The sequence below is a fragment of the Phasianus colchicus genome, unplaced genomic scaffold, assembly GCF_987193195.1.
Source record: "Phasianus colchicus unplaced genomic scaffold, bPhaCol1.hap1.1 HAP1_SCAFFOLD_93, whole genome shotgun sequence".
Classification (NCBI taxonomy): domain Eukaryota; kingdom Metazoa; phylum Chordata; class Aves; order Galliformes; family Phasianidae; genus Phasianus; species Phasianus colchicus.
Genome location: NW_028325264.1, coordinates 27,800 through 42,025, shown reverse-complemented (window position 1 = coordinate 42,025; position 14,226 = coordinate 27,800).

Below are 14,226 nucleotides of genomic sequence, written 5' to 3'. Positions count from 1 at the left end.
ATCGGCATCACCATGGCGGCGGCCCCGCGTCCGCAGCCGCCATTGGCGGAGAGCCCGCGCTCGGCCCCGCCTCCTCCGCTCTGCCATTGGTCGGTGCGCCGAACGGGGCGGGCGCTCCGCGCGGGGTCCTTTCCGTCCGCGGGCGCGCCGTCATTGCGACATCACCGCGCGCGTCCCCGTGGCCCCAGCCCGGCTGCCCTCGCGATGCCTGCCGTCGTGCGCCCGCTCCGCTTCCGGGGCCTCGGCTGCGGCTGCGGGAGGAGGGCGGGGACGTGGGGGACCTCAGCGAGGCCGGGCCCGCCCCGCCCCGCCCCGCCCCGCCCCGCTCCGTGCGGGCCTTGCTGGAGAGCGGCGAGCGCGGGCTGGCGGCCGCCGGCAGGTGGGGGAGCGGGGCGTCCGGGCGGGCGGCGCGGCCCGGCGGTGGCGTGGGGAACCCGCTGGAGACGAGCGGCTCCGGGGCACCTTGGCGTCCCGCTGCAGGCGGCGGTCGCGGTGCCGGCCCGAGGCCGGCGCTGTGCGGGGCGGGGCTGAGCGCGGGGCGATCAGCGGCTGCTGCTGCTGCTGATGCTCGGCCGGCTTCTCGGCCGCCTGCGCAGGGCGCTGCTGGCTCGCGTTCAGCCGAGCGTCGGCCCGCAGCTCCGGATCCTTTTCCTCCACGCGGCCTTCCGGCCGCTCTGCCCCAAGCCCGCAGCGATGCCTGGGGTCGTTGTGACCAAAGTGCGGGACCCGGCGCGTGGTGGTGTTGAACCTCGTGCCGTTGGCATCAGCCGTCGATCGGCCTGACCGGAGCCCTCTGCAGGGTCTTTGGAATCCTTAGGCAGATTATAGGCGGATGGCGTAGCTGAGGGGCGATGGGAGACAGGGAGGGGAGCATCCTGCCGTGCCACCGGCAGCCCGGGGACCACGTGCTGTGGGTGTCGGCACGAAGCTCCTCCATCCGTCAGCACGGGAGCTGCGGTTCTGGCTGCAGCGGCAGGAACTCAGCGCAGCCCTGCAGAGAGCGGTCCGGCAGCACGAGAAGAAGATGACGGCCGTGGAGTGCGAGAGCCTCAGCAGCGTCTGCAGCCCGCGAGGAGCTGAGCGGGGCTGGGAAGGGGAAGCTGTGGGAGTCCTGGGGAGGGACTCCCAGAATAGCAGCGTGAGTGGCAGGATCAGCTGCTTCCTCCTGACACCGTTTCCTTTGAGAAGCCAGTGCAGAAGCCAGTCCGCATTGTCACATCTGTGGGGTTGCACAGAACGCACAGGCATGGGGTAAGTTTAGGTTGGATATCAGGACAAACTTCTATACAGTAAGGGTTGTTGAGCACTGGAATGGGCTCCCTGGGGTGGTGGTTGAGTCACCATCCCCAAACATGTTTAAAAACTGTTTGGATGTGGTGCTCCAGGACATGATTTAGAGGAGGGTTGTTAGAGTTGGGGTACTTTGCTCAGGTCATGGTTGGACTCGATGCTCTTGAAGGTCTTTTCCAACGTGAGCGATTCTGTGATTCTGCAGGGACACAGTGTGTTGGACTGCTGTTTGTTGCAGAGCACCAGCACAGGGCAGGACTGGGGACTGGGAAGATCACAGAAGATCACAGAAACACCAAGGTTAGAGAAGACCTGTAAGATCATCCAGTCCAACCGTCCACCTATTACCAATAGTTCTCACTAAACCATATCCCTCAACACGAAATCCAAACGTTCCTTGAACACCTCCAGGGTCGGTGACTCCACCACCTCCGTGGGCAGCCCATTCCACTGCCTGACCACTCTTTGAGAGAAGTAGTATTTCCTAACGTCCAGCGTAAATCTCCCCTGGTGCAGCTTGAAGCCATTCCCTCTAGTTCTGTCACCAGTTACATGAGAGGAGAGGCCAACACCCAGCTCACGACAACCTCACTTCAGGTAGTTATAGAGAGCAATAAGGTCTGCCCTGGGCCTCCTCCACACTAGCTGCTAATGGATCGCTCCATTAATGCAAAATTGCTGTAATTAAGAGCAGGTAAATGCTCCTGCACAAGACTGGGCACTGAGACCTTTGTGTCTGTCAGTGATTCTCCAGCACGTTCTGTGCACGTGGCTGCTTTGCTTTCTAGGGCCTGGGAACAGCCAACAGCACTCTGATCAGAGTGATGGTGTCCTGCTCCGAAAAAGAATCTTTTTAGATCTGCTCTTCTTACCTGTATCCTCTCTTCTGTTCTGCCCTCTTTCTTCTCCCCTCTTGTTCATCACTCTTCTCCCCCTTACAAGCTTCTCTCTTCCCTTTTTCCTTTGTTCTGCTCAATCTTTTCTCTCCTCCTCTCCTCTCCTCTCCTCTCCTCTCCTCTCCTCTCCTCTCCTCTCCTCTCCTCTCCTCTCCTCTCCTCTCCTCTCCTCTCCTCTCCTCTCCTCTCCTCTCCTCTCCTCTCCTCTCCTCTCCTCTCCTCTCCTCTCCTCTCCTCTCCTCTCCTCTCCTCTCCTCTCCTCTCCTCTCCTCTCCTCTTTGTTGGCAAGAGGGCTCCGAGCTCCCTTGCTGGTGCGGAGAGGCTCAGACTCCCTTGCTGGTGCAGAAGGAAGGATGAAGGACCTTTACTGAAGATGCTTACAACCTTTTATACCCGTGCAACAGCAACTTACATGTAGGAAGCAGGAGCCTCGTGTGTGTTTACATCTGGCTCAAGTTACTGCTAAGTTTCTTTACTCATTAGCAAGATAATGACTTTCTTTATCCCACATCTCCCCCTTCGCTATTAAGAGAAAAAGAAGCACGGTTCAAAAACAATCCTAAAAGTAGCTAAACTAAAATTAATACACTGAACAAGGATGGGTTCTTTAGAAGTATAAACAGCAGTCCATATTAACCAGTTCCAACGATTCCAATTCTTATGATTCCTTGGTGACACAGTTGACAAAGTGCGTCTTGTCGCTGTGAGTCCAAACCACTGATGAAAGTGCTGTGGTCATGTTACAGCAGATGATGAGACGGATGGCCAGACCCCCCAGATTCGCATGAGCACCCACTGGACACCCCAGGACTCCTCTGGGACATCCCCAGACCCTTCTGGATGACTCCAGGACTACTCAGACCCACATGAGAACTCCCTGGACCCTACCAGACCCTGCTGGGCCATTTCCAGATCAGCCCAGGGACTCCTCAGAGCTCTTGGGCCCATAGTGGGAACTTCCAGATCCTTCCATGGTGCCACAGGACCAACCCGGGGACTCCCTGGACATCCCAAGGTCCCTCTGGGATATCTCCAGACTCTTCTGGTTGAGTCCAGAAGAGCCCCCTAGAGCCCCCAAACCTCTCTAGGATGTCTCATGCAGATCCTTCTGCATGATTCCAAGGGGGGATAAGAGGGGATAAAGGAGGGTTGAAAAGGACCACAATGACCATCTAGTTTCAACCCCCTGCCATGTGCAGGGACACTGTCCACCAGACCAGGCTGCCCTGAGCCACGTCCAGCCTGGCCTCGAATGCCCCAAAGGATGGGGCATCCACGTCCTCTATGGGCTACCTTTTAAAATGCCTCACCACCGTCTGAATGCAAAACTTCCCCCTGATATCTAAACTAAATCTCCCCTGTCTCAATTTAAAACCATTCCCCATTATCCTGTCATTATCCACCCTTGTAAACATCTGTTCCCCCTCCAGTTTATACAGTTTATACGTTTCCTTCAAGGCCTGGGAGGTCTCCCGGAGCCTTCTCTTCTCCAAGCTGAACAAGCCCCGGTCCCTCGTTGCACCAAGAATGCCTCGGCGGCTGCATTTCCCTCGTCCCCCACCAGGGGGGACTTCACTGCACTTCAATGCACTTCAGTGCATTTTTTTTGTAACTTTTGGGTTGAAATGTTGAAGACAGTAAAAGGAATGTTATTTTAGTGATCTAAAAGTACAAAACAATAGTTGTAATTCTTATTTTCAGGATAGCTGGGCTAATCAGAATCTAGTTGCTCTTCAAGCTTACTGTTGCTTATGTTGAGCTGTTTCAAGCTTTTACAGATGTTTAAATGGGAGCAGCTAATGACACCCAGTTTTCCCAAAGAACATAAAGACGACTTGCCACTCAGGAGTAGTGGTTTAACACAAAGCTTTTGAATGGCGTGGTCTTCCTTACAGCTGCAATTCTAAGATGACTGTGTGTTAAGATAAGCTGCATCAAGCAGCTCTTTCATCCGGTTGCTGAAGACTAACAAAGACTAAATTTGTCAGAGGACAGCACCTAGCATTTAAAGAAGAGGTATATGTAGTTGTACCGTTTCCCTCCAGACTCCCTTGACTGTGCAGTCCAGCACCATAATGGATAGACCTTTATTCTTTGGAAGCCAGGTGCAAGGTGTTGTGTACACATCTCTGCTTGGATAAATAAAGGAGGATTACATTTGGGAGTTCTGCAAATTTGCAGGTGGATCCTAAATTTGTCAGCGATGAAGGGCAGGTGATTGAAGTATGCTGGCATCCCTGCAGACAATAAATGCCATGACATGATTAGCAACAGTATTGCAGTCAGGATAGAGCAAGAACATACACCAGGGAAGAGTTGTGTGTTGAGTGGATGTACAGATGTTCAGCTGGATGTTTACTAAAAATGCGTATGTGACTCTTCATTGCTGGATTTCAAATGCTCAGATGTTCAGGATTAGGGAAGCAGCAAAACAAAACCATATTTGTAGAGGGTGGAGCAGATGTAAAGAAATATTTTCATTTTTAATATCATGAAGACATTTGTAATTAGATGACACAAGATTCAATTGGAAACCCAAATCAGACTTGCCATCATTCTCCTTTTATTTCATTTTAAATAAAACAGGAAAGCTATTGAGATACATTTGAGAAATTACCGTCAATAAAATCATTGCTTGAAAACTTTGTTTCTCCTTCCTATTCAGCTGTTTTGTTTCCACTGCAGTCATGATTGAAGGAGATGGTAAGCAGTTCTCTAGCTGTTTTCTTAGCTTAGTTACGTTTTGATGAAAGTTCTTTCTAAAAGTGGAAGGAAGGTCCTTTGTTGAATCCCTCACTGCTCCCATTAGACCGCAAAGAGGTCTCTCTATCAGACATCAGGATAGATGTGATTAGTCAGAGGCCAAATGGGCAGAAGACCTTACAGCAGCTGTTTTGTGATGATGGAAGATGAAACAGGAGCTAAAGAGAAACCTTTTAGTAATAACCAAAGGCCAGAGATGCTGGGAGATGCAGAGGAGGCTTCCTGCCCCACCAGCTTTAAAAAGGGACACATACCGCTGTGAGGGTGACCACATAGGCATCTCCCCAAATGAACTTAGGGATCCATGACCCAGATTTGTAAAATATTTAGATACTGAACAATTTAGGTGGGCTTTGTGAGGGATTATTTTTTATTAAGTGCCTAGCTTCTATTGTTTCAGTTTGGTTCCTGGAGATATTCACCTATCTGTCACAGGCACCTGTCTTTTGAAAACAGAGGCTGATGATAATTGCACAAAACCAGGAAGGGATTGTACCTGGAAAGATCTGTCCTGCAAAGGCATAAGTGCAAGTGTCTTAATTTTGAGGAGGAGAGATTGTTTGGTGGGCTTTTGGGACTGTCATCAATGATGAAATGCCCTAAGGCAAATCATTTCACGTGCGTCATGCCACGTTATTTTGTCCCTAGCTCTACAGCTCCCTCACCTAACACTGTAATACACGTCTTAGCCTCACCTAGGCCAAATCCATTCTCAAAGCGGGAGGAAGCCTCTGGTATACAAAAGGAGCCATAAAGTAGCTCATAGTCATGTGGGTCATGTAGTCATATAGGGTGAGACCTACGTTCCAGAAATGCGCTTTCCCCACACTTGGGGACTGGGCTGGACCTCGGCGGCTGCATTTCCCTCGTCCCCCACCAGGGGGCGCTGCTCCCCATCCAGCTCAGCACGCACCCTGCGCTCACTTCCAGGGGGCGTTCTCAGCAGCGTGCGCCCTTTGCACCGGGCAGCCCGGGCTGCGCTTTACTGACGTGCTGCTCGGCCGCGTTCACAACGTGTGCTCCAGTCAGCCCGCAGGCTGTCGGCTTTTCAGCGTCTATTACACAGCCCAGTGCCGGAGCTGGTGTGCGCTAAAGGCACCTGCAGCTGCCGGGACAGCCTGAAGAAAAGCCTCGGGAGGGGTTTGCACGACCCCAGGTGAGCCGTCAGCCCGGCGCTAAGCGCACAGAAGGGAACGCTGGAAGGGCCGCTAGAGGCAGATGTTGCCTGCTGGCACGTTTCTCCTCACTGAGCGAGTGACTTCTATTGCTAACAACTTCCTATCCTGCTTTCTCAATTCGGTCTTCTCTGCAAGGCATGAGCATGGTTAAGCTCTCTGTTGTACGAGGGCTGGCTATGCTATAACTCTCGAGGCCCACACATCATCCACTGTGGGGCAGAGAAAGCCCTGGTATGCACCAGGTACATTACAGGTACAGGGACCCGTATGTCTTAAGGAGATGTCCTCCATTTGGGTGAAGGAGCGAGGGTGCTCCCCCAGAGGGTGGATCCACAGCTATAGGCTGTGTGATGCAGATCGGTGTGGGAGCACAACCCTTGAGAGCAGGGTCCCACTTGGGGAGGTATCTCTGAGGTGAAATCTTGCAAGGCACCCTGAGATTGAGGCTATAATGCGCTCGGGAATGTAAGCTTTGTAATACTTTGGAGAAATCATCGCAACAAAAATGCGCTGGGGGGCATTTGCAGTTAGCTGCCAGGAAGGGGCCTGGTAGGATCATGTAACGAGTAAATGTCCAAACTGGTTTTTCATTGTCGTTATCTTTGTGATTGATAAGTGTTTCTGTTATAAAATTATTGCTTGTGGAATTCCATTTACAATACAAGTGCTCTTGTTGCTGGGAGACATTGGTTATAGCTCGTGCCCAGGGAATTTGGTGTTCCTGTGCCCTGGGGAAGTAGGCAGACTCCATTACCCAGCAACGAGACTTTATAAGCGGCTGCTATCTAGTGTGAATGCTAACCTTTGGATCCAAGGTGTGAGTGGTGTGAACGTGGGAATCGAGTTTAGTTGGATATTTGTTTAACCCTGTATTTGTTATCAGAGCCTTGACCTGTAGTACTGTCCAGGAATTACAGTGGAATAGAGGAAACTGGCATTTTGGTTGGCGTTGTGGACTGGGGTTTAAAGAGGAGTATGTATTTGGTCACAGTAACTTACTAGCTATAAGGTGTGGACTTTGGGGAACAATAAAGAATCAATGAAATTTAGTATGGAGGAACACAGGGAAAGGAAGTTCCCAGGCAAATTCCACCTGAGATATTGCTGGAGAGCCTGGGGGCCCCGTGAGCAAGAAAACTTTAATTAAAAATTGTAATCAATGGTGGTTGGAAGGCGATGACCATTTAGCAGTTAATATTGTTTTTGCGAAGGCAGGAGATGAGATGCTGGGAGCGAATAGCCTTCATCTGCAGAGACCTGGGAAACTTGATATCCCAGTGTTAGCACGGGAAGCCTTAGGAAGGGAGGAGCTGAGAGCAGGGCTCTAGGACCAGAGATCTCCTCAGGAAGAGCTGACAGGGGAGAGCTGGAAGGGCCCAGGAGGTTCTGCCCCCATTGAACGGGAAAGCAGTTAGTGCAAAAAGAGGCGCTGGATTTGGTAACAGATGCAGTAACAGTCAAGGGTAGAGAAGATTAAGCTGAGGAAGGAATTGCAGCAAAGTGTGGAATTTGTAGTAACTGGAGCATCTAATTGGGTGTTAAATACTCCAGTGAGTGGTGAATTTGTAACCGTAAGGGAAGACACTGGCAAAAGTGAGGAAGTTTACTTTCTTAACCCTTAACTTAGTGTAGGTAAACAGGTAGGGATACACAAATGTTTGTAGGTGCCAAATTCACCAAAGCCTTTACTAGGGTGAGATTTATTAGAACAACTGGAATCTTGAAATCAAGTTGAAAGGAAAATTGGAATGTAAGGTACAAGAAGAACAGTTAATGGAGGTGCTTAGTTTATCATTAATCGCTACCCCTGCTGGGACCAGGATCCCAGACAAAGGAAGTGATCAAGTCTATCCTGGGGTGTGGGTAGTAGAGACCCCAGGAAGAGCTAAGAATGCAGCACCACTAGCAATCGGAATAAAGCAGGGAGCTCGGCCGGTTCGGATTAAACTGTACCCCCTCAGATTCGGAGATGGGAAAGGAATCCAGCCAATAATTGACAGTTTTCAGAAATTCGGGTTGTTACTGGAGTGTGAGCACAAGATTTAAGGGCCATCAATAGGATAGTGTAGGATTTATACCCATTGGTAGTATACCCAAACACGCTGCTTCCAAAATTATCAGGTGAATTGGCATGGTTTGCCGTTCTGGACCTAGAAGATGCCATTTTTTGTCCACCATTGAGTCCAGAGAATCAGCTCATGTTTACCTTTGAGTGGGAGAAAACTGATTCAGGAAGAGCAACACAACTTACATGCACAGCACTTTTCCAGAGGTTAAAACAAACAAACAAACAAACAAAGTCCCACTCTTTTCAGGAACCAACTTGCCAAAGACTGGAGCAATGGGTACGGCCCCAGGACAAGGAATCCTGTCACAGCACATGGATGACCTTCTGATAGCTACCACAACAAAGGAGGTATGCATAGCAAGGACAATTAGTCTACTAAACTTTCTCGGACTTGATGGCTATTGAGTTTCTCCACAGAAAGCCCAGATGGCGTGGCCACAAGTAACCTTGGGTTACGAAATTGCTGCTGGATTCCAAACCCTAGAGAACAACAAGGAAGGAAGCGATTTGCCAGACTGTGGAACCTCAAGCAGCAAAGGCGCTCCGGACTTTCCTAGGGATGACAAGGTGGTGTTGCATATGGATATACAACTATGGAATACTGGTAAAAACTCTCTATGCCCTTTTTAAATCCTATCCAGAGGTCCTCATTCAGGTTGAGGAGGGCAAAGCAGATTAAGGTTTACCTGTGGCAATTAGACACAGACTCTGTTGTTCGTGCAGAACAAAAACTTTTATTGTGTACAGTGGACTTGAACAATATGCTCTTGGTCAAGTGTCTTATGAATTGTGACCCTCCTGCTGCATGCGGCAGTGCTGGATCTTCCATCCTGCCCTGAAGGAGGTGGCACTAGAGCTGGGCTCGTCCCTCTTGTGCCATCCTGTGGCACACAGGCCACTCACCTCTGTCAGCCACCTCAGGTTTGCCACTGGTCAGCTTGACCTTGATAGCATCTGCTCACTCCTGGACGCCTCGTGATCACGTCGAGAGGCTCGGTCTGGCACAGATAGTTACAATCTTTCGGCTTTCTCCCTTCATTCTGCTGAACTTGTTTACATCTCCCAAGGTCTTTTGCTAATCAGCGCAAGAATGTCTTTTCTCCCAGCGATACACAGAGTAAAGGAAGCAAAATACAGGACCTGGATAAACTAATTGAGGGGGCTTGGAGAGCATTCAGAAACAGAGGACACAGAGGTGCAGGCTTCAAAACAAGATAATAGTTCCCACCTCCCTATTATGGGCCATAATCATGGCTGAGCACAGGAAAACTCACTGGGGAACCGAGACCCTGTATAAATACTTGAGCCAACGGGTTGTGGCTTGGAATTTATACACCACCACTAAGCAGGTAACACAGCAATGTGAGATCTGTTTACAGAGTAATCCTAGAACAGGCCCCAGGGTGCCCTGGGACAAACAGGGAAGGGAATTTATCCTGGGCAACAATGGTGAATTGATTTCCCTGAACTCCCAAGAAAAGGGGGGTATAGGTATATGCTGGTATTAACAGACACCTCTTCAGGTTGGCCAGAGGCTTTTCCCTTGCAGGACCAACAGGGTGCAGGGAGTAACTAAAGTACTGTTACAAGAGATAATTCCAAGATCTGGGGTTCCAGAACATATCATATCATATCATATCATATCATATCATATCATATCATATCATATCATATCATATCATCATATCATATCATATCATATCATATCATCATATCATATCATATACAGCGATCAAGGTGAAAGAGCAAGCTTGTGGAGCTACACGTGAGTTAAGAAGACATCTCAACCCCAGTGGAATATTAAGAAGACTGGACCATTGGAGCTAAGGATTAAGAGACAATAAGTTTAGAATGTGTTTATAGATTGCACTTGCTTTAGCCTGGCGTGAAATCACCTATTCAAATATCACTAGCGGTTAGCCTAAAGCTCACTGATTGTTGGATATGTACAGCCTTACCAAGAGATGGAGGAATGGAAATCCCTCAGTGTGGGATTCCCTCCACCAATTGGACACTATGGGTGGAGCAGGAAGTAGGCCTAGGTGTGCAAATAAAATCACGACAATAGGAAAAAGGACCTAAATTCAGTATACAACTATAGACAGGCCTCAATGTGAGACCCTTCCTGAGAACTAGAAAGGACATTATGAGGAGGATACTTAGTGCTTCAATGGAACAGCGCCTCCTCCAGGGATACTGAGAACCTCTTGGAAAAGGGTGAAGCAGGTAATAACCCCCATATAGACAGGCCCTCTGGGTTCCGTAGTTTTATTGGATGGTTTATTCCTAGACTAGGAGTAAGTGAATCAGAAAAGGCAATTATCAGTATAGCAGCTACATTAGGGAAATCAAGAACTCAACTATGGATGCTATTCTTGGACTGCAGACAGAGGTATCCTCTCTTAGTCAAGTAGTATTGCAGAAAGGAATGGCTCTTGATCTCCTGACGGCCAAAGAAGGAGGGGTGTATGCTATAATCAATCAAAACTGACGAAACTCAAAGAAAAGAAACAGATGTGCACACTAAACTATGGGAATAAATTCAGGTGATCCACCAAGTTATTTTGGATAACACCTCATTTGGATTTACAGAACTGTGGAGCAGATTAACCAGTTGGTTACCGGGCTTTGCCTGGCTAAAGCAACTCTTCAAGGCTTGTGTAGTCTTACTCTTTCTTGGAATATTCGTATGTGTTGTTACATTGTTTCTTGAGTATGTTTAATGGAAACAGCATAAGATACACTAAAAGATGGAAAGCGGGGCGTTCTTCATAAATCCTGAGGTGAGAATGGTGTCATCTAGCGACGTGACAATTGCTAGATTGTAGAAAAGGGGGGAATTGATGTGGGACTATTTCTTTAGAATTGTTTCGGAATTATGTACTAGGTAAGGAGGTGTAGAGCAGAAAAAGTGACGCAGACGCTTCGGGGGGGACGTCAGAGGGGGGTTGACTCACCCTTCCTAGCAGCAGCCTGGAGAAGGGGGAGGTGAGCCGAGGAACGCATCTCTCGCACCGCTCCAGGCACTCGTGCTCACTTACTGGTTCCTTGCTGTGCCACTACAGCAAGGAATAAGAGCTGCAAGCCACAGTAACTCAGCAGTTGGGGTGGAGAATATTATAACTTCTTGGAACCAGTGAATATCTCCTCCTATACTAAGGGTAATATCAGAATAATCTACACCTCCTTTCTTAGAATCAATCGTAATATCCTCTCCTATTCTTGCATATGTGTAACTTGTCTCCATAAATATCCTTAAACTGTCCTTTTACGGTGTGCACGTTAGGAGAGGCTACTCCCTCAGTACCCAGCGTGTGTGTGCAGTGCTGTAACTCAAAATATACCTGCTTTATAACCACTTTGTGGTTATGGAGTTTGATTTTCCACAAGTCGTCCTGTTCAGGCCATGATCTGTGTTCTTCCACACATATGGAAGTTCTGTTTAGCCTTGAGTGAGACAGAAGTGAGAACACTTGGAAGAATCTGGTGAACCATGTCCCAGACTAGACTAGGGTGGGCTTCTTTGTTAGCTTCCTTGTTTGTTTTCTTTTTCTTTTTCTTTTTCTTTTTTTTTTTTTTCTTCTCAAGAGCAGAGTCAGAAGAGGATGTGTTGACCTCCTCTGCCATAGGGATACTGGCCCTTTTGTTACAAAACCATTGCTTCCTAGAAAATTTTGATGTGAGCAGAGGAAATAATTTTGCTCATGTGTGCAGCTGGGTTACCAGCACAAAGGAAAGAGATGCGGCTGTGATCACGGCAAAGTTCAGAGGAACATCCCCTGCAGAAAGATGCGTAGAGTTTAAACATTGCCAAGTGAAACTTGGAGCCACTTTTGCCCCACAGAAAATGCAATAGAAAAGGAAGCAGTCTTCTCCAGACACAAACCCCCGGTTACCCCGAGGGCGGTTCCTCCTGGGTGACCTTAAAGTCAGATCTACATAAGTGAACAGCAGAGCTGGCCCTCGTACACAGAGAGCTTAACCATGCTCATGCCTTGCAGAGAAGACCGAATTGAGAAAGCAGGATAGGAAGTTGTTAGCAATAGAAGTCACTCGCTCAGTGAGGAGAAACGTGCCATGAGTGCCATGGGCAGCGCTCAGTGAGGAAGTGAGCCAGCTGCAGGGAGATGCTGCCCTCGAGAGCAGGGCAGCGGGAGATTGCCTCTTCTGGGACCTGCTCACGGGTGAGAGGAGTTAAAGGAGCGCCAGGACAGCAACGTGGGGATGTGCGACCGCAAGGATGTGCGAATGGCCCCAGCAAAGGAAGCAAAGGGACGGAGCAGAGAGCGACGCTTCATTAGCGTGACAAAACACAGCCCCCATCCTCCCCTCTCTCCCACGGGTGCAGATGTGCCACGAGAACGAGCTGTGAAACTGCCAAGGCCTGGCAGCCGGCTCGGGGCGTGCTCGCTGTGGGAATTGCTGCCCGGCACCTGAGGCTGTGCCGAAGCGGCCAGAGCCTGGCTGGAAGCCATCCGGGCAGCACCGCGGCGGCAGGAGGTGCAGCAAGGCCGTCCTGCGGCCAGCTCCGGGCTGCGGGCACTCGGCATCCCCTGCTCTCCCAGGAGCGACTCCCAGGAGCCCGGTTGCCTGCACCGGAGGTGGGAGCAGCCTGCTCCGCACCCAAGGTAGGAGCCCTTCGTGCCTCGTGCAGAGGAGCGCACGCTTCCTGCCCCCTGCCAGCAGCGGCGGGAGGGCAGCGGGGAGCGGCACCGGGCGGGGCGGAACCGGCGCTGCTGTAGCCCAGGCGGGAGCCCGGTCCCGGCCCCAGCTCCTGCCCAGCACGGCAGGTTTGCTGGGCCAGACGGGCTGCAACGAGGGGAGCAGCGGTTGCCAGGCGTGTTGCAGCCCGGCTCGGGCTCCGAGAGGCACAGGAAGGGGTTGGAGCTGGGACAGTGAGGAAGTGAGCAGAGGAGCTCAGCGTGCTCTGCTGCCCGGTTGGCTCTCTGTAACACAGCCCAGCCGGGAGTGCGTTTCTCCCTCTGGGCCACGGCAGACACGAGATGATCCCGCTCCACAGCTCTGCACGCATGGATTGATGGCAGCTTTCAACTCCTCCTTTGGAGTGTCTGAATGGGAAGCCTCCAGCGGGGGAATTTCCACTCCCCTCTCTCTCCCCGGCAGCCCGCAGTTTCCCTTCGGGGACCCAGCAGGCAACATCTGCCTCTAGCGGCCCTTCCAGCGTTCCCTTCTGTGCGCTTAGCGCCGGGCTGACGGCTCACCTGGGGTCGTGCAAACCCCTCCCGAGGCTTTTCTTCAGGCTGTCCCGGCAGCTGCAGGTGCCTTTAGCGCACACCAGCTCCGGCACTGGGCTGTGTAATAGACGCTGAAAAGCCGACAGCCTGCGGGCTGACTGGAGCACACGTTGTGAACGCGGCCGAGCAGCACGTCAGTAAAGCGCAGCCCGGGCTGCCCGGTGCAAAGGGCGCACGCTGCCGAGAACGCCCCCTGGAAGTGAGCGCAGGGTGCGTGCTGAGCTGGATGGGGAGCAGCGCCCCCTGGTGGGGGACGAGGGAAATGCAGCCGCCGAGGTCCAGCCCAGTCCCCAAGTGTGGGGAAAGCGCATTTCTGGAACGTAGGTCTCACCCTATATGACTACATGACCCACATGACTATGAGCTACTTTATGGCTCCTTTTGTATACCAGAGGCTTCCTCCCGCTTTGAGAATGGATTTGGCCTAGGTGAGGCTAAGACGTGTATTACAGTGTTAGGTGAGGGAGCTGTAGAGCTAGGGACAAAATAACGTGGCATGACGCACGTGAAATGATTTGCCTTAGGGCATTTCATCATTGATGACAGTCCCAAAAGCCCACCAAACAATCTCTCCTCCTCAAAATTAAGACACTTGCACTTATGCCTTTGCAGGACAGATCTTTCCAGGTACAATCCCTTCCTGGTTTTGTGCAATTATCATCAGCCTCTGTTTTCAAAAGACAGGTGCCTGTGACAGATAGGTGAATATCTCCAGGTACCAAACTGAAACAATAGAAGCTAGGCACTTAATAAAAAGTAATCCCTCACAAAGCCCA